General features: G+C 37.9%; 22 non-coding genes across 22 annotated transcripts; all 22 read left to right on the top strand.

Moving 5' to 3' along the window:
• Window positions 1-276: 276 nt before the first annotated feature.
• Window positions 277-349, top strand: TRNAF-GAA (transfer RNA phenylalanine (anticodon GAA)). The gene has a single exon. It is a non-coding gene; the product is annotated as a tRNA-Phe (tRNA).
• Window positions 350-1160: 811 nt separating this feature from the next.
• Window positions 1161-1233, top strand: TRNAF-GAA (transfer RNA phenylalanine (anticodon GAA)). Its single transcript has one exon. It is a non-coding gene; the product is annotated as a tRNA-Phe (tRNA).
• An 812-nt stretch (window positions 1234-2045) lies between these two features.
• On the top strand, window positions 2046-2118 carry TRNAF-GAA (transfer RNA phenylalanine (anticodon GAA)). Its single transcript has one exon. It is a non-coding gene; the product is annotated as a tRNA-Phe (tRNA).
• Window positions 2119-2930: 812 nt separating this feature from the next.
• On the top strand, window positions 2931-3003 carry TRNAF-GAA (transfer RNA phenylalanine (anticodon GAA)). The gene has a single exon. It is a non-coding gene; the product is annotated as a tRNA-Phe (tRNA).
• An 813-nt stretch (window positions 3004-3816) lies between these two features.
• TRNAF-GAA (transfer RNA phenylalanine (anticodon GAA)) lies at window positions 3817-3889 on the top strand. Its single transcript has one exon. It is a non-coding gene; the product is annotated as a tRNA-Phe (tRNA).
• An 810-nt stretch (window positions 3890-4699) lies between these two features.
• TRNAF-GAA (transfer RNA phenylalanine (anticodon GAA)) lies at window positions 4700-4772 on the top strand. The gene has a single exon. It is a non-coding gene; the product is annotated as a tRNA-Phe (tRNA).
• Window positions 4773-6464: 1692 nt separating this feature from the next.
• Window positions 6465-6537, top strand: TRNAF-GAA (transfer RNA phenylalanine (anticodon GAA)). The gene has a single exon. It is a non-coding gene; the product is annotated as a tRNA-Phe (tRNA).
• Window positions 6538-7349: 812 nt separating this feature from the next.
• On the top strand, window positions 7350-7422 carry TRNAF-GAA (transfer RNA phenylalanine (anticodon GAA)). Its single transcript has one exon. It is a non-coding gene; the product is annotated as a tRNA-Phe (tRNA).
• A 345-nt stretch (window positions 7423-7767) lies between these two features.
• On the top strand, window positions 7768-7840 carry TRNAF-AAA (transfer RNA phenylalanine (anticodon AAA)). Its single transcript has one exon. It is a non-coding gene; the product is annotated as a tRNA-Phe (tRNA).
• Window positions 7841-8651: 811 nt separating this feature from the next.
• Window positions 8652-8724, top strand: TRNAF-GAA (transfer RNA phenylalanine (anticodon GAA)). The gene has a single exon. It is a non-coding gene; the product is annotated as a tRNA-Phe (tRNA).
• Window positions 8725-9535: 811 nt separating this feature from the next.
• Window positions 9536-9608, top strand: TRNAF-GAA (transfer RNA phenylalanine (anticodon GAA)). The gene has a single exon. It is a non-coding gene; the product is annotated as a tRNA-Phe (tRNA).
• An 815-nt stretch (window positions 9609-10423) lies between these two features.
• On the top strand, window positions 10424-10496 carry TRNAF-AAA (transfer RNA phenylalanine (anticodon AAA)). The gene has a single exon. It is a non-coding gene; the product is annotated as a tRNA-Phe (tRNA).
• An 811-nt stretch (window positions 10497-11307) lies between these two features.
• TRNAF-GAA (transfer RNA phenylalanine (anticodon GAA)) lies at window positions 11308-11380 on the top strand. Its single transcript has one exon. It is a non-coding gene; the product is annotated as a tRNA-Phe (tRNA).
• Window positions 11381-12192: 812 nt separating this feature from the next.
• Window positions 12193-12265, top strand: TRNAF-GAA (transfer RNA phenylalanine (anticodon GAA)). The gene has a single exon. It is a non-coding gene; the product is annotated as a tRNA-Phe (tRNA).
• An 814-nt stretch (window positions 12266-13079) lies between these two features.
• On the top strand, window positions 13080-13152 carry TRNAF-AAA (transfer RNA phenylalanine (anticodon AAA)). Its single transcript has one exon. It is a non-coding gene; the product is annotated as a tRNA-Phe (tRNA).
• A 1685-nt stretch (window positions 13153-14837) lies between these two features.
• TRNAF-GAA (transfer RNA phenylalanine (anticodon GAA)) lies at window positions 14838-14910 on the top strand. The gene has a single exon. It is a non-coding gene; the product is annotated as a tRNA-Phe (tRNA).
• An 813-nt stretch (window positions 14911-15723) lies between these two features.
• Window positions 15724-15796, top strand: TRNAF-GAA (transfer RNA phenylalanine (anticodon GAA)). The gene has a single exon. It is a non-coding gene; the product is annotated as a tRNA-Phe (tRNA).
• An 812-nt stretch (window positions 15797-16608) lies between these two features.
• TRNAF-GAA (transfer RNA phenylalanine (anticodon GAA)) lies at window positions 16609-16681 on the top strand. Its single transcript has one exon. It is a non-coding gene; the product is annotated as a tRNA-Phe (tRNA).
• Window positions 16682-17496: 815 nt separating this feature from the next.
• On the top strand, window positions 17497-17569 carry TRNAF-GAA (transfer RNA phenylalanine (anticodon GAA)). Its single transcript has one exon. It is a non-coding gene; the product is annotated as a tRNA-Phe (tRNA).
• Window positions 17570-18380: 811 nt separating this feature from the next.
• TRNAF-GAA (transfer RNA phenylalanine (anticodon GAA)) lies at window positions 18381-18453 on the top strand. Its single transcript has one exon. It is a non-coding gene; the product is annotated as a tRNA-Phe (tRNA).
• An 815-nt stretch (window positions 18454-19268) lies between these two features.
• Window positions 19269-19341, top strand: TRNAF-GAA (transfer RNA phenylalanine (anticodon GAA)). Its single transcript has one exon. It is a non-coding gene; the product is annotated as a tRNA-Phe (tRNA).
• Window positions 19342-20154: 813 nt separating this feature from the next.
• Window positions 20155-20227, top strand: TRNAF-GAA (transfer RNA phenylalanine (anticodon GAA)). The gene has a single exon. It is a non-coding gene; the product is annotated as a tRNA-Phe (tRNA).
• The last annotated feature ends 12 nt before the right edge of the window (window positions 20228-20239 follow it).

The raw sequence follows: 20239 nt of genomic DNA, 5'->3' as shown, positions 1-20239 counted from the left end.
ATGTTCTTTCAGTTTGCCTTATCTTAAACACCAAAAAAGACTTTCTAAACGTCAGACTTACACGCAATAGCTCTTTTGTGAGAGCATTAAACTGAAGATCTAAAGCTCCTGGGTTCGATACCAGGATTCGGCATGTTTAGTTGCTGTATTTTTGTTACAGAATAGCAATTTACCAGCAGAATCTTTCATTATCAGGTGCTGTTCATCAAGAACACTTAATGCTCTTTTTTTTCCCAGCCTAAAACCCCAAATACGGCTTGACATCTTTCACAATTAGCCGAAATAGCTCAGTTGGGAGAGTGTTAGACTGAAGATCTAAAGGTCCCTGGTTCGATCCCGGGTTTCCGCATATTTAGTTGCTGTTTTTTTGTTACAGAATAGCAATTTAGCAGCAGAAACTGCCGTGTTCAGGTTCCTGTCTTCAAGTTCATTTCATGTTATTACAGTTTGCATTATTATTAGCCCCAATAAAAGAATTTCTTATTAGTAGAGCTTGACGAAATAGCTCAGTTGTGAGAACATTAGACTGAAGATCTAAGGGTGTCTTGTTCAATCCTGGGGTTTAGCATGGTTGGGTGTTTGCTTTTGCTACTGAATAGCAATTTAGCAGCAAAAACTGTTGTTTTCAGTTTTTGATCTTGAAAAACATTTTATGTTATTTCAGTTTGCAAAATCTTTAGCTCCAAAAAAAGACATTCTTATCAGTATAGCTTGCCAAAATAGCTCAGTTGTGAGAGCAATAGACTGAAGACCTTAAAATCCCTAGTACGATCGTGGGTTTCCACGTGTTTGGGTGTTTGCATTTTGTTACTGAGTAGCAATTCAGCAAAAAGAAATTTAGCAGCAGAAACGTTTATTTTCAGGTTTCGCCCTCTAGGACACTTGATGTTCTTTCAGTTTACCTTATCTTAAACACCAAAAAAGACTTTCCAAATGTCAGACGTAGCTGCAATAGCTCATTTGGGAGAGCATTAGACTGAAGATCTATAAGTCCCTGGTTCAATCCCGGGTTTCGGCATGTTTAGTAGCTGTATTTTTGTTACAGAATAGCAATTTACCAGCAGAATCTTTCATTATAAGGTGTTGCTCTTCAAGAACACTTGATGCGCTTTTTTTCCCAACCTAAAACCCCAAATACGACTTCACATCTGTCACAATTAGCCGAAATAGCTCAGTTGGGAGAGCGTTAGACTGAAGATCTAAAGGTCCATGGTTCGATCCTGGGTTTCAGCATATTTAGTTGCTGTTTTTTTGTTACAGAATAGCAATTTAGCAGCAGAAACTGCCGTGTTCAGGTTCTGGTCTTCAAGATCATTTCATGTTATTACAGTTTGCATTATTATTAGCCCCAATAAAAGAATTTCTTATTAGTAGAGCTTGGCGAAATAGCTTAGTTGTGAGAACATTAGACTGAAGATCTAAGGGTGTCTTGTTCAATCCTGGGGTTTAGCATGGTTGGGTGTTTGCTTTTGCTACTGAATAGCAATTTAGCAGCAAAAACTGTTGTTTTCAGTTTTTGATCTTGAAAAACATTTTATGTTATTTCAGTTTGCAAAATCTTTAGCTCCAAAAAAAGACATTCTTATCAGTATAGCTTGCCAAAATAGCTCAGTTGTGAGAGCAATAGACTGAAGACCTTAAAATCCCTAGTACGATCGTTTGTTTCCACATGTTTGGGTGTTTGCATTTTGTTACTGAGTAGCAATTCAGCAAAAAGAAATTTAGCAGCAGAAACGTTTATTTTCAGGTTTCGCCCTCTAGGACACTTGATGTTCTTTCAGTTTGCCTTATCTTAAACACCAAAAAAGACTTTCCAAATGTCAGACGTAGCTGCAATAGCTCATTTGGGAGAGCATTAGACTGAAGATCTATAAGTCCCTGGTTCGATCCCGGGTTTCGGGCATGTTTAGTAGCTGTATTTTTGTTACAGAATAGCAATTTACCAGCAGAATCTTTCATTATAAGGTGTTGCTCTTCAAGAACACTTGATGCTCTTTTTTTCCCAACCTAAAACCCCAAATACGACTTCACATCGGTCACAATTAGCCGAAATAGCTCAGTTGGGAAAGCGTTAGACTGAAAATCTAAAGGTCCCTGGTTCGATCCTGGGTTTCGGCATATTTAGTTGCTGTTTTTTTTGTTACAGAATAGCAATTTAACAGCAGAAACTGCCGTGTTCAGGTTCTGGTCTTCAAGAACATTTCATGTTATTACAGTTTGCATTATTATTAGCCCCAATAAAAGAATTTCTTATTAGTAGAGCTTGGCGAAATAGCTCAGTTGTGACAACATTAGACTGAAGATCTAAGGGTGTCTTGTTCAATCCTGGGGTTTAGCATGGTTGGGTGTTTGCTTTTGCTACTGAATAGCAATTTAGCAGCAAAAACTGTTGTTTTCAGTTTTTGATCTTGAAAAACATTTTATGTTATTTCAGTTTGCAAAATCTTTAGCTCCAAAAAAAGACATTCTTATCAGTATAGCTTGCCAAAATAGCTCAGTTGTGAGAGCAATAGACTGAAGACCTTAAAATCCCTAGTACGATCGTGGGTTTCCACATGTTTGGGTGTTTGCATTTTGTTACTGAGTAGCAATTCAGCAAAAAGAAATTTAGCAGCAGAAACGTTTATTTTCAGGTTTCGCCCTCTAGGACACTTGATGTTCTTTCAGTTTGCCTTATCTTAAGCACCAAAAAAGACTTTCCAAATGTCAGACGTAGCTGCAATAGCACATTTGGGAGAGCATTAGACTGAAGATCTATAAGTCCCTGGTTCGATCCCGGGTTTCGGCATGTTTAGTAGCTGTATTTTTGTTACAGAATAGCAATTTACCAGCAGAATCTTTCATTATAAGGTGTTGCTCTTCAAGAACACTTGATGCTCTTTTTTTCCCAACCTAAAACCCCAAATACGACTTCACATCTGTCACAATTAGCCGAAATAGCTCAGTTGGGAGAGCGTTGTACTGAAGATCTGAAGGTCCCTGGTTCGATCCCGGGTTTCGGCATATTTAGTTGCTGTTTTTTTTGTTACAGAATAGCAATTTAGCAGCAGAAACTGCCGTGTTCAGGTTCTGGTCTTCAAGATCATTTCATGTTATTACAGTTTGCATTATTATTAGCCCCAAAAAAAGAATTTCTTATTAGTAGAGCTTGGCGAAATAGCTCAGTTGTGACAACATTAGACTGAAGATCTAAGGGTGTCTTGTTCAATCCTGGGGTTTAGCATGGTTGGGTGTTTGCTTTTGCTACTGAATAGCAATTTAGCAGGAAAAACTGTTGTTTTCAGTTTTTGATCTTGAAAAACATTTTATGTTATTTCAGTTTGCAAAATCTTTAGCTCCAAAAAAAGACATTCTTATCAGTATAGCTTGCCAAAATAGCTCAGTTGTGAGAGCAATAGACTGAAGACCTTAAAATCCCTAGTACGATCGTGGGTTTCCACATGTTTGGGTGTTTGCATTTTGATACTGAGTAGCAATTCAGCAAAAAGAAATTTAGCAGCAGAAACATTTATTTTCAGGTTTCGCCCTCTAGGACACTTGATGTTCTTTCAGTTTGCCTTATCTTAAACACCAAAAAAGACTTTCTAAACGTCAGACTTACACGCAATAGCTCTTTTGTGAGAGCATTAAACTGAAGATCTAAAGCTCCTGGGTTCGATCCCTGGTTTCGGCATGTTTAGTAGCTGTATTTTTGTTACAGAATAGCAATTTACCAGCAGAATCTATCATTATCAGGTGTTGTTCATCAAGAACACTTAATGCTCTTTTTTTTCCCAGCCTAAAACCCCAAATACGGCTTGACATCTTTCACAATTAGCCGAAATAGCTCAGTTGGGAGAGCGTTAGACTGAAGATTTAAAGGTCCCTGGTTCGATCCCGGGTTTCGGCATATTTAGTTGCTGTTTTTTTGTTACAGAATAGCAATTTAGCAGCAGAAACTGCCGTGTTCAGGTTCTGGTCTTCAAGATCATTTCATGTTATTACAGTTTGCATTATTATTAGCCCCAATAAAAGAATTTCTTATTAGTAGAGCTTGGCGAAATTGCTCAGTTGTGACAACATTAGACTGAAGATCTAAGGGTGTCTTGTTCAATCCTGGGGTTTAGCATGGTTGGGTGTTTGCTTTTGCTACTGAATAGCAATTTAGCAGCAAAAACTGTTTTTTCAGTTTTTGATCTTGAAAAACATTTTATGTTATTTCAGTTTGCAAAATCTTTAGCTCCAAAAAAAGACATTCTTATCAGTATAGCTTGCCAAAATAGCTCAGTTGTGAGAGCAATAGACTGAAGACCTTAAAATCCCTAGTACGATCGTGGGTTTCCACATGTTTGGGTGTTTGCATTTTGTTACTGAGTAGCAATTCAGCAAAAAGAAATTTAGCAGCAGAAACGTTTATTTTTAGGTTTCGCCCTCTAGGACACTTGATGTTCTTTCAGTTTGCCTTATCTTAAACACCAAAAAAGACTTTCCAAATGTCAGACGTAGCTGCAATAGCTCATTTGGGAGAGCATTTGACTGAAGATCTATAAGTCCCTGGTTCGATCCTGGGTTTCGGCATGTTTAGTAGCTGTATTTTTGTTACAGAATAGCAATTTACCAGCAGAATCTTTCATTATAAGGTGTTGCTCTTCAAGAACACTTGATGCTCTTTTTTTCCCAACCTAAAACCCCAAATACGACTTCACATCTGTCACAATTAGCCGAAATAGCTCAGTTGGGAGAGCGTTAGACTGAAGATCTAAAGGTCCCTGGTTCGATCCTGGGTTTCGGCATATTTAGTTGCTGTTTTTTTTGTTACAGAATAGCAATTTAACAGCAGAAACTGCCGTGTTCAGGTTCTGGTCTTCAAGAACATTTCATGTTATTACAGTTTGCATTATTATTAGCCCCAATAAAATAATTTCTTATTAGTAGAGCTTGGCGAAATAGCTCAGTTGTGACAACATTAGACTGAAGATCTAAGGGTGTCTTGTTCAATCCTGGGGTTTAGCATGGTTGGGTGTTAGCTTTTGCTACTGAATAGCAATTTAGCAGCAAAAACTGTTGTTTTCAGTTTTTGATCTTGAAAAACATTTTATGTTATTTCAGTTTGCAAAATCTTTAGCTCCAAAAAAAGACATTCTTATCAGTATAGCTTGCCAAAATAGCTCAGTTGTGAGAGCAATAGACTGAAGACCTTAAAATCCCTAGTACGATTGTGGGTTTCCACATGTTTGGGTGTTTGCATTTTGTTACTGAGTAGCAATTCAGCAAAAAGAAATTTAGCAGCAGAAACGTTTATTTTCAGGTTTCGCCCTCTAGGACACTTGATGTTCTTTCAGTTTGCCTTATCTTAAACACCAAAAAAGACTTTCCAAATGTCAGACGTAGCTGCAATAGCTCATTTGGGAGAGCATTAGACTGAAGATCTATAAGTCCCTGGTTCGATCCCGGGTTTCGGCATGTTTAGTAGCTGTATTTTTGTTACAGAATAGCAATTTACCAGCAGAATCTTTTATTATCAGGTGTTGCTCTTCAAGAACACTTGATGCTCTTTTTTTCCCAACCTAAAACCCCAAATACGACTTCACATCTGTCACAATTAGCCGAAATAGCTCAGTTGGGAGAGCGTTAGACTGAAGATCTAAAGGTCCCTGGTTCGGTTTCTTCATATTTAGTTGCTGTTTTTTTTGTTACAGAATAGCAATTTAGCAGCAGAAACTGCAGTGTTCAGGTTCTGGTCTTCAAGAACATTTCATGTTATTACAGTTTGCATTATTATTAGCCCCAATAAAATAATTTCTTATTAGTAGAGCTTGGCGAAATAGCTCAGTTGTGACAACATTAGACTGAAGATCTAAGGGTGTCTTGTTCAATCCTGGGGTTTAGCATGGTTGGGTGTTTGCTTTTGCTACTGAATAGCAATTTAGCAGCAAAAACTGTTGTGTTCAGGTTTTGATCTTGAAAAGCATTTTATGTTATTTCAGTTTGCAAAATCTTTAGCTCCTAAAAAAAGACATTCTTATCAGTATAGCTTGCCAAAATAGCTCAGTTGTGAGAGCAATAGACTGAAGACCTTAAAATCCCTAGTACGATCGTAGGTTTCCACATGTTTTGGTGTTTGCAGTTTGTTACTGAGTAGCAAGTCAGCAAAAAGAAATTTAGCAGCAGAAACTTTCATTTTCAGGTTTCGCCCTCTAGGACACTTGATGTTCTTTCAGTTTGCCTTATCTTAAACACCAAAAAAGACTTTCTAAACGTCAGACTTACACGCAATAGCTCTTTTGTGAGAGCATTAAACTGAAGATCTAAAGCTCCTGGGTTCGATCCCAGGATTCGGCATGTTTAGTTGCTGTATTTTTGTTACAGAATAGCAATTTACCAGCAGAATCTTTCATTATCAGGTGTTGTTCATCAAGAACACTTAATGCTCTTTTTTTCCCCAGCCTAAAACCCCAAATACAGCTTGACATCTTTCACAATTAGCCGAAATAGCTCAGTTGGGAGAGCGTTAGACTGAAGATCTAAAGGTTCCTGGTTCGATCCCGGGTTTCGGCATATTTAGTTGCTGTTTTTTTGTTACAGAATAGCAATTTAGCAGCAGAAACTGCCGTGTTCAGGTTCTGGTCTTCAAGATCATTTCATGTTATTACAGTTTGCATTATTATTAGCCCCAATAAAAGAATTTCTTATTAGTAGAGCTTGGCGAAATAGCTCAGTTGTGACAACATTAGACTGAAGATCTAAGGGTGTCTTGTTCAATCCTGGGGTTTAGCATGGTTGGGTGTTTGCTTTTGCTACTGAATAGCAATTTAGCAGCAAAAACTGTTGTTTTCAGTTTTTGATCTTGAAAAACATTTTATGTTATTTCAGTTTGCAAAATCTTTAGCTCCAAAAAAAGACATTCTTATCAGTATAGCTTGCCAAAATAGCTCAGTTGTGAGAGCAATAGACTGAAGACCTTAAAATCCCTAGTACGATCGTGGGTTTCCACATGTTTGGGTGTTTGCATTTTGTTACTGAGTAGCAATTCGGCAAAAAGAAATTTAGCAGCAGAAACGTTTATTTTCAGGTTTCGCCCTCTAGGACACTTGATGTTCTTTCAGTTTGCCTTATCTTAAACACCAAAAAAGACTTTCCAGATGTCAGACGTAGCTGCAATAGCTCATTTGGGAGAGCATTAGACTGAAGATCTATAAGTCCCTGGTTCGATCCCGGGTTTCGGCATGTTTAGTAGCTGTATTTTTGTTACAGAATAGCAATTTACCAGCAGAATCTTTTATTATCAGGTGTTGCTCTTCAAGAACACTTGATGCTCTTTTTTTTCCCAACCTAAAACCCCAAATACGACTTCACTTCTGTCACAATTAGCCGAAATAGCTCAGTTGGGAGAGCGTTAGACTGAAGATCTAAAGGTCCCTGGTTCGATCCCGGGTTTCGGCATATTTAGTTGCTGTTTTTTTTGTTACAGAATAGCAATTTAGCAGCAGAAACTGCCGTGTTCAGGTTCTGGTCTTCTTTCAGTTTGCCTTATCTTAAACACCAAAAAAGACTTTCTAAACGTCAGACTTACAAACAATAGCTCTTTTGTGAGAGCATTAAACTGAAGATCTAAAGCTCCTGGGTTCGATCCCAGGATTCGGCATGTTTAGTTGCTGTATTTTTGTTACAGAATAGCAATTTACCAGCAGAATCTTTCATTATCAGGTGTTGTTCATCAAGAACACTTAATGCTCTTTTTTTCCCCAGCCTAAAACCCCAAATACGGCTTCTCATTTTTCACAATTAGCCGAAATAGCTCAGTTGGTAGAGCGTTAGACTAAAGATCTACAGGTCCCTGGTTCGATCCTGGGTTTCTGCATATTTAGTTGCTGTTTTTTTGTTACAGAATAGCAATTTAGCAGCAGAAACTGCCGTGTTCAGGTTCTGGTCTTCAAGTTCATTTCATGTTATTACAGTTTGCATTATTATTAGCCCCAATAAAAGAATTTCTTATTAGTAGAGCTTGGCGAAATAGCTCAGTTGTGAGAACATTAGACTGAAGATCTAAGGGTGTCTTGTTCAATCCTGGGGTTTAGCATGGTTGGGTGTTTGCTTTTGCTACTGAATAGCAATTTAGCAGCAAAAACTGTTGTTTTCAGTTTTTGATCTTGAAAAACATTTTATGTTATTTCAGTTTGCAAAATCTTTAGCTCCAAAAAAAGACATTCTTATCAGTATAGCTTGCCAAAATAGCTCAGTTGTGAGAGCAATAGACTGAAGACCTTAAAATCCCTAGTACGATCGTGGGTTTCCACATGTTTGGGTGTTTGCATTTTGTTACTGAGTAGCAATTCGGCAAAAAGAAATTTAGCAGCAGAAACGTTTATTTTCAGGTTTCGCCCTCTAGGACACTTGATGTTCTTTCAGTTTGCCTTATCTTAAACACCAAAAAAGACTTTCCAGATGTCAGACGTAGCTGCAATAGCTCATTTGGGAGAGCATTAGACTGAAGATCTATAAGTCCCTGGTTCGATCCCGGGTTTCGGCATGTTTAGTAGCTGTATTTTTGTTACAGAATAGCAATTTACCAGCAGAATCTTTCATTATAAGGTGTTGCTCTTCAAGAACACTTGATGGTCTTTTTTTCCCAACCTAAAACCCCAAATACGACTTCACATCTGTCACAATTAGCCGAAATAGCTCAGTTGGGAGAGCGTTAGACTGAAGATCTAAAGGTCCCTGGTTCGATCCCGGGTTTCGGCATATTTAGTTGCTGTTTTTTTTGTTACAGAATAGCAATTTAACAGCAGAAACTGCCGTGTTCAGGTTCTGGTCTTCAAGAACATTTCATGTTATTACAGTTTGCATTATTATTAGCCCCAATAAAATAATTTCTTATTAGTAGAGCTTGGCGAAATAGCTCAGTTGTGACAACATTAGACTGAAGATCTAAGGGTGTCTTGTTCAATCCTGGGGTTTAGCATGGTTGGGTGTTTGCTTTTGCTACTGAATAGCAATTTAGCAGCAAAAACTGTTGTTTTCAGTTTTTGATCTTGAAAAACATTTTATGTTATTTCAGTTTGCAAAATCTTTAGCTCCAAAAAAAGACATTCTTATCAGTATAGCTTGCAAAATAGCTCAGTTGTGAGAGCAATAGACTGAAGACCTTAAAATCCCTAGTACGATCGTGGGTTTCCACATGTTTGGGTGTTTGCATTTTGTTACTGAGTAGCAATTCAGCAAAAAGAAATTTAGCAGCAGAAACGTTTATTTTCAGGTTTCGCCCTCTAGGACACTTGATGTTCTTTCAGTTTGCCTTATCTTAAACACCAAAAAAGACTTTCCAAATGTCAGACGTAGCTGCAATAGCTCATTTGGGAGAGCATTAGACTGAAGATCTATAAGTCCCCGGTTCTATCCCGGGTTTTGGCATGTTTAGTAGCTGTATTTTTGTTACAGAATAGCAATTTACCAGCAGAATCTTTCATTATAAGGTGTTGCTCTTCAAGAACACTTGATGCTCTTTTTTTCCCAACCTAAAACCCCAAATACGACTTCACATCTGTCACAATTCGCCGAAATAGCTCAGTTGGGAGAGCGTTAGACTGAAGATCTAAAGGTCCCTGGTTCGATCCTGGGTTTCGGCATATTTAGTTGCTGTTTTTTTTTGTTACAGAATAGCAATTTAGCAGCAGAAACTGCCGTGTTCAGGTTCTGGTCTTCAAGAACATTTCATGTTTTTACAGTTTGCATTATTATTAGCCCCAATAAAATAATTTCTTATTAGTAGAGCTTGGCGAAATAGCTCAGTTGTGACAACATTAGACTGAAGATCTAAGGGTGTCTTGTTCAATCCTGGGGTTTAGCATGGTTGGGTGTTTGCTTTGGCTACTGAATAGCAATTTAGCAGCAAAAACTGTTGTGTTCAGGTTTTGATCTTGAAAAGCATTTTATGTTATTTCAGTTTGCAAAATCTTTAGCTCCTAAAAAAAGACATTCTTATCAGTATAGCTTGCCAAAATAGCTCAGTTGTGAGAGCAATAGACTGAAGACCTTAAAATCCCTAGTATGATCGTGGGTTTCCACATGTTTGGGTGTTTGCAGTTTGTTACTGAGTAGCAAGTCAGCAAAAAGAAATTTAGCAGCAGAAACTTTCATTTTCAGGTTTCGCCCTCTAGGACACTTGATGTTCTTTCAGTTTGCCTTATCTTAAACACCAAAAAAGACTTTCTAAACGTCAGACTTACAAACAATAGCTCTTTTGTGAGAGCATTAAACTGAAGATCTAAAGCTCCTGGGTTCGATCCCAGGATTCGGCATGTTTAGTTGCTGTATTTTTGTTACAGAATAGCAATTTACCAGCAGAATCTTTCATTATCAGGTGTTGTTCATCAAGAACACTTAATGCTCTTTTTTCCCCCAGCCTAAAACCCCAAATACGGCTTCACATTTTTCTCAATTAGCCGAAATAGCTCAGTTGGTAGAGCGTTAGACTAAAGATCTAAAGGTCCCTGGTTTGATCCCGGGTTTCGGCATATTTAGTTGCTGTTTTTTTGTTACAGAATAGCAATTTAGCAGCAGAAACTGCCGTGTTCAGGTTCTGGTCTTCAAGTTCATTTCATGTTATTACAGTTTGCATTATTATTAGCCCCAATAAAAGAATTTCTTATTAGTAGAGCTTGGCGAAATAGCTCAGTTGTGAGAACATTAGACTGAAGATCTAAGGGTGTCTTGTTCAATCCTGGGGTTTAGCATGGTTGGGTGTTTGCTTTTGCTACTGAATAGCAATTTAGCAGCAAAAACTGTTGTTTTCAGTTTTTGATCTTGAAAAACATTTTATGTTATTTCAGTTTGCAAAATCTTTAGCTCCAAAAAAAGACATTCTTATCAGTATAGCTTGCCAAAATAGCTCAGTTGTGAGAGCAATAGACTGAAGACCTTAAAATCCCTAGTACGATCGTGGGTTTCCACATGTTTGGGTGTTTGCATTTTGTTACTGAGTAGCAATTCAGCAAAAAGAAATTTAGCAGCAGAAACGTTTATTTTCAGGTTTCGCCCTCTAGGACACTTGATGTTCTTTCAGTTTGCCTTATCTTAAACACCAAAAAAGACTTTCCAAATGTCAGACGTAGCTGCAATAGCTCATTTGGGAGAGCATTAGACTGAAGATCTATAAGTCCCTGGTTCGATCCTGGGTTTCGGCATGTTTAGTAGCTGTATTTTTGTTACAGAATAGCAATTTACCAGCAGAATCTTTCATTATAAGGTGTTGCTCTTCAAGAACACTTGATGCTCTTTTTTTCCCAACCTAAAACCCAAAATACGACTTCACATTTGTCACAATTAGCCGAAATAGCTCAGTTGGGAGAGCGTTAGACTGAAGATCTAAAGGTCCCTGGTTCGATCCTGGGTTTCGGCATATTTAGTTGCTGTTTTTTTTGTTACAGAATAGCAATTTAACAGCAGAAACTGCCGTGTTCAGGTTCTGGTCTTCAAGAACATTTCATGTTATTACAGTTTGCATTATTATCAGCCCCAATAAAAGAATTTCTTATTAGTAGAGCTTGGCGAAATAGCTCAGTTGTGACAACATTAGACTGAAGATCTAAGGGTGTCTTGTTCAATCCTGGGGTTTAGCATGGTTGGGTGTTTGCTTTTGCTACTGAATTGCAATTTAGCAGCAAAAACTGTTGTTTTCAGTTTTTGATCTTGAAAAACATTTTATGTTATTTCAGTTTGCAAAATCTTTAGCTCCAAAAAAAGACATTCTTATCAGTATAGCTTGCCAAAATAGCTCAGTTGTGAGAGCAATAGACTGAAGACCTTAAAATCCCTAGTACGATCGTGGGTTTCCACATGTTTGGGTGTTTGCATTTTGTTACTGAGTAGCAATTCAGCAAAAAGAAATTTAGCAGCAGAAACGTTTATTTTCAGGTTTCGCCCTCTAGGACACTTGATGTTCTTTCAGTTTGCCTTATCTTAAACACCAAAAAAGACTTTCCAAATGTCAGACGTAGCTGCAATAGCTCATTTGGGAGAGCATTAGACTGAAGATCTATAAGTCCCTGGTTCGATCCCGGGTTTCGGCATGTTTAGTAGCTGTATTTTTGTTACAGAATAGCAATTTACCAGCAGAATCTTTCATTATAAGGTGTTGCTCTTCAAGAACACTTGATGCTCTTTTTTTCCCAACCTAAAACCCCAAATACGACTTCACATCTGTCACAATTAGCCGAAATAGCTCAGTTGGGAGAGCGTTAGACTGAAGATCTAAAGGTCCCTGGTTCGATCCCGGGTTTCGGCATAATTAGTTGCTGTTTTTTTTGTTACAGAATAGCAATTTAGCAGCAGAAACTGCCGTGTTCAGGTTCTGGTCTTCAAGAACATTTCATGTTATTACAGTTTGCATTATTATTAGCCCCAATAAAATAATTTCTTATTAGTAGAGCTTGGCGAAATAGCTCAGTTGAGACAACATTAGACTGAAGATCTAAGGGTGTCTTGTTCAATCCTGGGGTTTAGCATGGTTGGGTGTTTGCTTTTGCTACTGAATAGCAATTTAGCAGCAAAAACTGTTGTGTTCAGGTTTTGATCTTGAAAAGCATTTTATGTTATTTCAGTTTGCAAAATCTTTAGCTCCTAAAAAAAGACATTCTTATCAGTATAGCTTGCCAAAATAGCTCAGTTGTGAGAGCAATAGACTGAAGACCTTAAAATCCCTAGTACGATCGTGGGTTTCCACATGTTTGGGTGTTTGCAGTTTGTTACTGAGTAGCAAGTCAGCAAAAAGAAATTTAGCAGCAGAAACTTTCATTTTCAGGTTTCGCCCTCTAGGACACTTGATGTTCTTTCAGTTTGCCTTATCTTAAACACCAAAAAAGACTTTCTAAACGTCAGACTTACAAACAATAGCTCTTTTGTGAGAGCATTAAACTGAAGATCTAAAGCTCCTGGGTTCGATCCCAGGATTCGGCATGTTTAGTTGCTGTATTTTTGTTACAGAATAGCAATTTACCAGCAGAATCTTTCATTATCAGGTGTTGTTCATCAAGAACACTTAATGCTCTTTTTTTCCCCAGCCTAAAACCCCAAATACGGCTTTACATTTTTCACAATTAGCCGAAATAGCTCAGTTGGTAGAGCGTTAGACTAAAGATCTAAAGGTCCCTGGTTCGATCCCGGGTTTCTGCATATTTAGTTGCTGTTTTTTTGTTACAGAATAGCAATTTAGCAGCAGAAACTGCCGTGTTCAGGTTCTGGTCTTCAAGTTCATTTCATGTTATTACAGTTTGCATTATTATTAGCCCCAATAAAAGAATTTCTTATTAGTAGAGCTTGGCGAAATAGCTCAGTTGTGAGAACATTAGACTGAAGATCTAAGGGTGTCTTGTTCAATCCTTGGGTTTAGCATGGTTGGGTGTTTGCTTTTGCTACTGAATAGCAATTTAGCAGCAAAAACTGTTGTTTTCAGTTTTTGATCTTGAAAAACATTTTATGTTATTTCAGTGTGCAAAATCTTTAGCTCCAAAAAAAGACATTCTTATCAGTATAGCTTGCCAAAATAGCTCAGTTGTGAGAGCAATAGACTGAAGACCTTAAAATCCCTAGTACGATCGTGGGTTTCCACATGTTTGGGTGTTTGCATTTTGTTACTGAGTAGCAATTCAGCAAAAAGAAATTTAGCAGCAGAAACGTTTATTTTCAGGTTTCGCCCTCTAGGACACTTGATGTTCTTTCAGTTTGCCTTATCTTAAACACCAAAAAAGACTTTCCAAATGTCAGACGTAGCTGCAATAGCTCATTTGGGAGAGCATTAGACTGAAGATCTATAAGTCCCTGGTTCGATCCTGGGTTTCGGCATGTTTAGTAGCTGTATTTTTGTTACAGAATAGCAATTTACCAGCAGAATCTTTCATTATAAGGTGTTGCTCTTCAAGAACACTTGATGCTCTTTTTTTCCCAACCTAAAACCCCAAATACGACTTCACATCTGTCACAATTAGCCGAAATAGCTCAGTTGGGAGAGCGTTAGACTGAAGATCTAAAGGATCCTGGGTTTCGGCATATTTAGTTGCTGTTTTTTTTGTTACAGAATAGCAATTTAACAGCAGAAACTGCCGTGTTCAGGTTCTGGTCTTCAAGAACATTTCATGTTATTACAGTTTGCATTATTATTAGCCCCAATAAAATAATTTCTTATTAGTAGAGCTTGGCGAAATAGCTCAGTTGTGACAACATTAGACTGAAGATCTAAGGGTGTCTTGTTCAATCCTGGGGTTTAGCATGGTTGGGTGTTTGCTTTTGCTACTGAATAGCAATTTAGCAGCAAAAACTGTTGTTTTCAGTTTTTGATCTTGAAAAACATTTTATGTTATTTCAGTTTGCAAAATCTTTAGCTCCTAAAAAAGACATTCTTATCAGTATAGCTTGCCAAAATAGCTCAGTTGTGAGAGCAATAGACTGAAGACCTTAAAATCCCTTGTACGATCGTGGGTTTCCACATGTTTGGGTGTTTGCATTTTGTTACTGAGTAGCAATTCAGCAAAAAGAAATTTAGCAGCAGAAACGTTTATTTTCAGGTTTCGCCCTCTAGGACACTTGATGTTCTTTCAGTTTGCCTTATCTTAAACACCAAAAAAGACTTTCCAAATGTCAGACGTAGCTGCAATAGCTCATTTGGGAGAGCATTAGACTGAAGATCTATAATTCCCTGGTTCGATCCCGGGTTTCGGCATGTTTAGTAGCTGTATTTTTGTTACAGAATAGCAATTTACCAGCAGAATCTTTTATTATCAGGTGTTGCTCTTCAAGAACACTTGATGCTCTTTTTTTCCCAACTTAAAACCCCAAATACGACTTCACATCTGTCACAATTAGCCGAAATAGCTCAGTTGGGAGAGCGTTAGACTGAAGATCTAAAGGTCCCTTGTTCGATCCCGGGTTTCGGCATATTTAGTTGCTGTTTTTTTTGTTACAGAATAGCAATTTAGCAGCAGAAACTGCCGTGTTCAGGTTCTGGTCTTCAAGAACATTTCATGTTATTACAGTTTGCATTATTATTAGCCCCAATAAAATAATTTCTTATTAGTAGAGCTTGGCGAAATAGCTCAGTTGTGACAACATTAGACTGAAGATCTAAGGGTGTCTTGTTCAATCCTGGGGTTTAGCATGGTTGGGTGTTTGCTTTTGCTACTGAATAGCAATTTAGCAGCAAAAACTGTTGTGTTCAGGTTTTGATCTTGAAAAGCATTTTATGTTATTTCAGTTTGCAAAATCTTTAGCTCCTAAAAAAAGACATTCTTATCAGTATAGCTTGCCAAAATAGCTCAGTTGTGAGAGCAATAGACTGAAGACCTTAAAATCCCTAGTACGATCGTGGGTTTCCACATGTTTGGGTGTTTGCAGTTTGTTACTGAGTAGCAAGTCAGCAAAAAGAAATTTAGCAGCAGAAACGTTTATTTTCAGGTTTCGCCCTCTAGGACACTTGATGTTCTTTCAGTTTGCCTTATCTTAAACACCAAAAAAGACTTTCCAAATGTCAGACGTAGCTGCAATAGCTCATTTGGGAGAGCATTAGACTGAAGATCTATAAGTCCCTGGTTCGATCCTAGGTTTCGGCATGTTTAGTAGCTGTATTTTTGATACAGAATAGCAATTTACCAGCAGAATCTTTCATTATAAGGTGTTGCTCTTCAAGAACACTTGATGCTCTTTTTTTCCCAACCTAAAACCCCAAATACGACTTCACATCTGTCACAATTAGCCGAAATAGCTCAGTTGGGAGAGCGTTATACTGAAGATCTAAAGGTCCCTGGTTCGATCCTGGGTTTCGGCATATTTAGTTGCTGTTTTTTTTGTTACAGAATAGCAATTTAACAGCAGAAACTGCCGTGTTCAGGTTCTGGTCTTCAAGAACATTTCATGTTATTACAGTTTGCATTATTATTAGCCCCAATAAAAGAATTTCTTATCAGTAGAGCTTGGCGAAATAGCTCAGTTGTGACAACATTAGACTGAAGATCTAAGGGTGTCTTGTTCAATCCTGGGGTTTAGCATGGTTGGGTGTTTGCTTTTGCTACTGAATAGCAATTTAGCAGCAAAAACTGTTGTTTTCAGGTTTTGATCTTGAAAAACATTTTATGTTATTTCAGTTTGCAAAATCTTTAGCTCCAAAAAAAGACATTCTTATCAGTATAGCTTGCCAAAATAGCTCAGTTGTGAGAGCAATAGACTGAAGACCTTAAAATCCCTAGTACGATCGTGGGTTTCCACATGTTTGGGTGTTTGCATTTTGTTACTGAGTAGCAATTCAGCAAAAAGAAATTTAGCAGCAGAAACGTTTATTTTCAGGTTTCGCCCTCTAGGACACTTGATGTTCTTTCAGTTTGCCTTATCTTAAACACCAAAAAAGACTTTCCAAATGTCAGACGTAGCTGCAATAGCTCATTTGGGAGAGCATTAAACTGAAGATCTATAAGTCCCTGGTTCGATCCCGGGTTTCGGCATGTTTAGTAGCTGTATTTTTGTTACAGAATAGCAATTTACCAGCAGAATCTTTTATTATCAGGTGTTGCTCTTCAAGAACACTTGATGCTCTTTTTTCCCCAACCTAAAACCCCAAATACGACTTCATATCTGTCACAATTAGCCGAAATAGCTCAGTCGGGAGAGCGTTAGACTGAAGATCTAAAGGTCCCTGGTTCGATCCCGGGTTTCGGCATATTTAGTTGCTGGTTTTTTTGTTACAGAATAGCAATTTAGCAGCAGAAACTGCCGTGTTCAGGTTCTGGTCTTCAAGAACATTTCATGTTATTACAGTTTGCATTATTATTAGCCCCCAATAAAATAATTTCTTATTAGTAGAGCTTGGCAAAATAGCTCAGTTGTGACAACATTAGACTGAAGATCTAAGGGTGTCTTGTTCAATCCTGGGGTTTAGCATGGTTGGGTGTTTGCTTTTGCTACTGAATAGCAATTTAGCAGCAAAAACTGTTGTGTTCAGGTTTTGATCTTGTTAAGCATTTTATGTTATTTCAGTTTGCAAAATCTTTAGCTCCTAAAAAAAGACATTCTTATCAGTATAGCTTGCCAAAATAGCTCAGTTGTGAGAGCAATAGACTGAAGACCTTAAAATCCCTAGTACGATCGTGGGTTTCCACATGTTTGGGTGTTTGCAGTTTGTTACTGAGTAGCAAGTCAGCAAAAAGAAATTTAGCAGCAGAAACTTTCATTTTCAGGTTTCGCCCTCTAGGACACTTGATGTTCTTTCAGTTTGCCTTATCTTAAACACCAAAAAAGACTTTCTAAACGTCAGACTTACACGCAATAGCTCTTTTGTGAGAGCATTAAACTGAAGATCTAAAGCTCCTGGGTTCGATCCCAGGATTCGGCATGTTTAGTTGCTGTATTTTTGTTACAGAATAGCAATTTACCAGCAGAATCTTTCATTATCAGGTGTTGTTCATCAAGAACACTTAATGCTCTTTTTTTCCCCAGCCTAAAACCCCAAATACAGCTTGACATCTTTCACAATTAGCTGAAATAGCTCAGTTGGGAGAGCGTTAGACTGAAGATCTAAAGGTCCCTGGTTCGATCCTGGGTTTCGGCATATTTAGTTGCTGTTTTTTTGTTACAGAATAGCAATTTAGCAGCAGAAACTGCCGTGTTCAGGTTCTGGTCTTCAAGATCATTTCATGTTATTACAGTTTGCATTATTATTAGCCCCAATAAAAGAATTTCTTATTAGTAGAGCTTGGCGAAATAGCTCAGTTGTGAGAACATTAGACTGAAGATCTAAGGGTGTCTTGTTCAATCCCTGGGTTTAGCATGGTTGGGTGTTTGCTTTTGCTACTGAATAGCAATTTAGCAGCAAAAACTGTTGTTTTCAGTTTTTGATCTTGAAAAACATTTTATGCTATTTCAGTTTGCAAAATCTTTAGCTCCAAAAAAAGACATTCTTATCAGTATAGCTTGCCAAAATAGCTCAGTTGTGAGAGCAATAGACTGAAGACCTTAAAATCCCTAGTACGATCTTGGGTTTCCACATGTTTGGGTGTTTGCATTTTGTTACTGAGTAGCAATTCAGCAAAAAGAAATTTAGCAGCAGAAACGTTTATTTTCAGGTTTCGCCCTCTAGGACACTTGATGTTCTTTCAGTTTGCCTTATCTAAAACACCAAAAAAGACTTTCCAAGTGTCAGACGTAGCTGCAAAAGCTGATTTGGGAGAGCATTAGACTGAAGATCTATAAGTCCCTGGTTCGATCCCAGGTTTCGGCATGTTTAGTAGCTGTGTTTTTGTTACAGAATAGCAATTTACCAGCAGAATCTTTCATTATAAGGTGTTGCTCTTCAAGAACACTTGATGCTCTTTTTTTCCCAACCTAAAACCCCAAATACGACTTCACATCTGTCACAATTAGCCGAAATAGCTCAGTTGGGAGAGCGTTAGACTGAAGATCTAAAGGTCCCTGGTTCGATCCCGGGTTTCGGCATATTTAGTTGCTGTTTTTTTTTGTTACAGAATAGCAATTTAGCAGCAGAAACTGCCGTGTTCAGGTTCTGGTCTTCAAGAACATTTCATGTTTTTACAGTTTGCATTATTATTAGCCCCAATAAAATAATTTCTTATTAGTAGAGCTTGGCGAAATAGCTCAGTTGTGACAACATTAGACTGAAGATCTAAGGGTGTCTTGTTCAATCCTGGGGTTTAGCATGGTTGGGTGTTTGCTTTTGCTACTGAATAGCAATTTAGCAGCAAAAACTGTTGTGTTCAGGTTTTGATCTTGAAAAGCATTTTATGTTATTTCAGTTTGCAAAATCTTTAGCTCCTAAAAAAAGATATTCTTATCAGTATAGCTTGCCAAAATAGCTCAGTTGTGAGAGCAATAGACTGAAGACCTTAAAATCCCTAGTACGATCGTGGGTTTCCACATGTTTGGGTGTTTGCAGTTTGTTACTGAGTAGCAAGTCAGCAAAAAGAAATTTAGCAGCAGAAACTTTCATTTTCAGGTTTCGCCCTCTAGGACACTTGATGTTCTTTCAGTTTGCCTTATCTTAAACACCAAAAAAGACTTTTTAAACGTCAGACTTACACGCACTAGCTCTTTTGTGAGAGCATTAAACTGAAGATCTAAAGCTCCTGGGTTCGATCCCAGGATTCGGCATGTTTAGTTGCTGTATTTTTTTTACAGAATAGCAATTTACCAGCAGAATCTTTCATTATCAGGTGTTGTTCATCAAGAACACTTAATGCTCTTTTTTTCCCCAGCCTAAAACCCCAAATACAGCTTGTCATCTTTCACAATTAGCCAAAATAGCTCAGTTGGGAGAGCGTTAGACTGAAGATCTAAAGGTCCCTGGTTCGATCCCGGGTTTCGGCATATTTAGTTGCTGTTTTTTTGTTACAGAATAGCAATTTAGCAGCAGAAACTACCGTGTTCAGGTTCTGGTCTTCAAGAACATTTCATGTTATTACAGTTTGCATTATTATCAGCCCCAATAAAATAATTTCTTATTAGTAGAGCTTGGCGAAATAGCTCAGTTGTGACAACATTAGACTGAAGATCTAAGGGTGTCTTGTTCAATCCTGGGGTTTAGCATGGTTGGGTGTTTGCTTTTGCTACTGAATAGCAATTTAGCAGCAAAAACTGTTGTGTTCAGGTTTTGATCTTGAAAAGCATTTTATGTTATTTCAGTTTGCAAAATCTTTAGCTCCTACAAAAAGACATTCTTATCAGTATAGCTTGCCAAAATAGCTCAGTTGTGAGAGCAATAGACTGAAGACCTTAAAATCCCTAGTACGATCGTGGGTTTCCACATGTTTGGGTGTTTGCAGTTTGTTACTGAGTAGCAAGTCAGCAAAAAGAAATTTAGCAGCAGAAACTTTCATTTTCAGGTTTCGCCCTCTAGGACACTTGATGTTCTTTCAGTTTGCCTTATCTTAAACACCAAAAAAGACTTTCTAAACGTCAGACTTACACGCAATAGCTCTTTTGTGAGAGCATTAAACTGAAGATCTAAAGCTCCTAGGTTCGATCCCAGGATTCGGCATGTTTAGTTGCTGTATTTTTGTTACAGAATAGCAATTTACCAGCAGAATCTTTCATTATCAGGTGTTGTTCATCAAGAACACTTAATGCTCTTTTTTTCCCCAGCCTAAAACCCCAAATACAGCTTGACATCTTTCACAATTAGCCGAAATAGCTCAGTTGGGATAGCGTTAGACTGAAGATCTAAAGGTCCCTGGTTCGATCCCGGGTTTCGGCATATTTAGTTGCT

The sequence above is a fragment of the Pseudophryne corroboree genome, unplaced genomic scaffold (assembly GCF_028390025.1).
Source record: "Pseudophryne corroboree isolate aPseCor3 unplaced genomic scaffold, aPseCor3.hap2 scaffold_801, whole genome shotgun sequence".
In the NCBI taxonomy this organism is placed as follows: domain Eukaryota; kingdom Metazoa; phylum Chordata; class Amphibia; order Anura; family Myobatrachidae; genus Pseudophryne; species Pseudophryne corroboree.
Note: the sequence above shows the minus strand (reverse complement) of the source record. Positions and strands in the feature narration are given on the sequence as shown.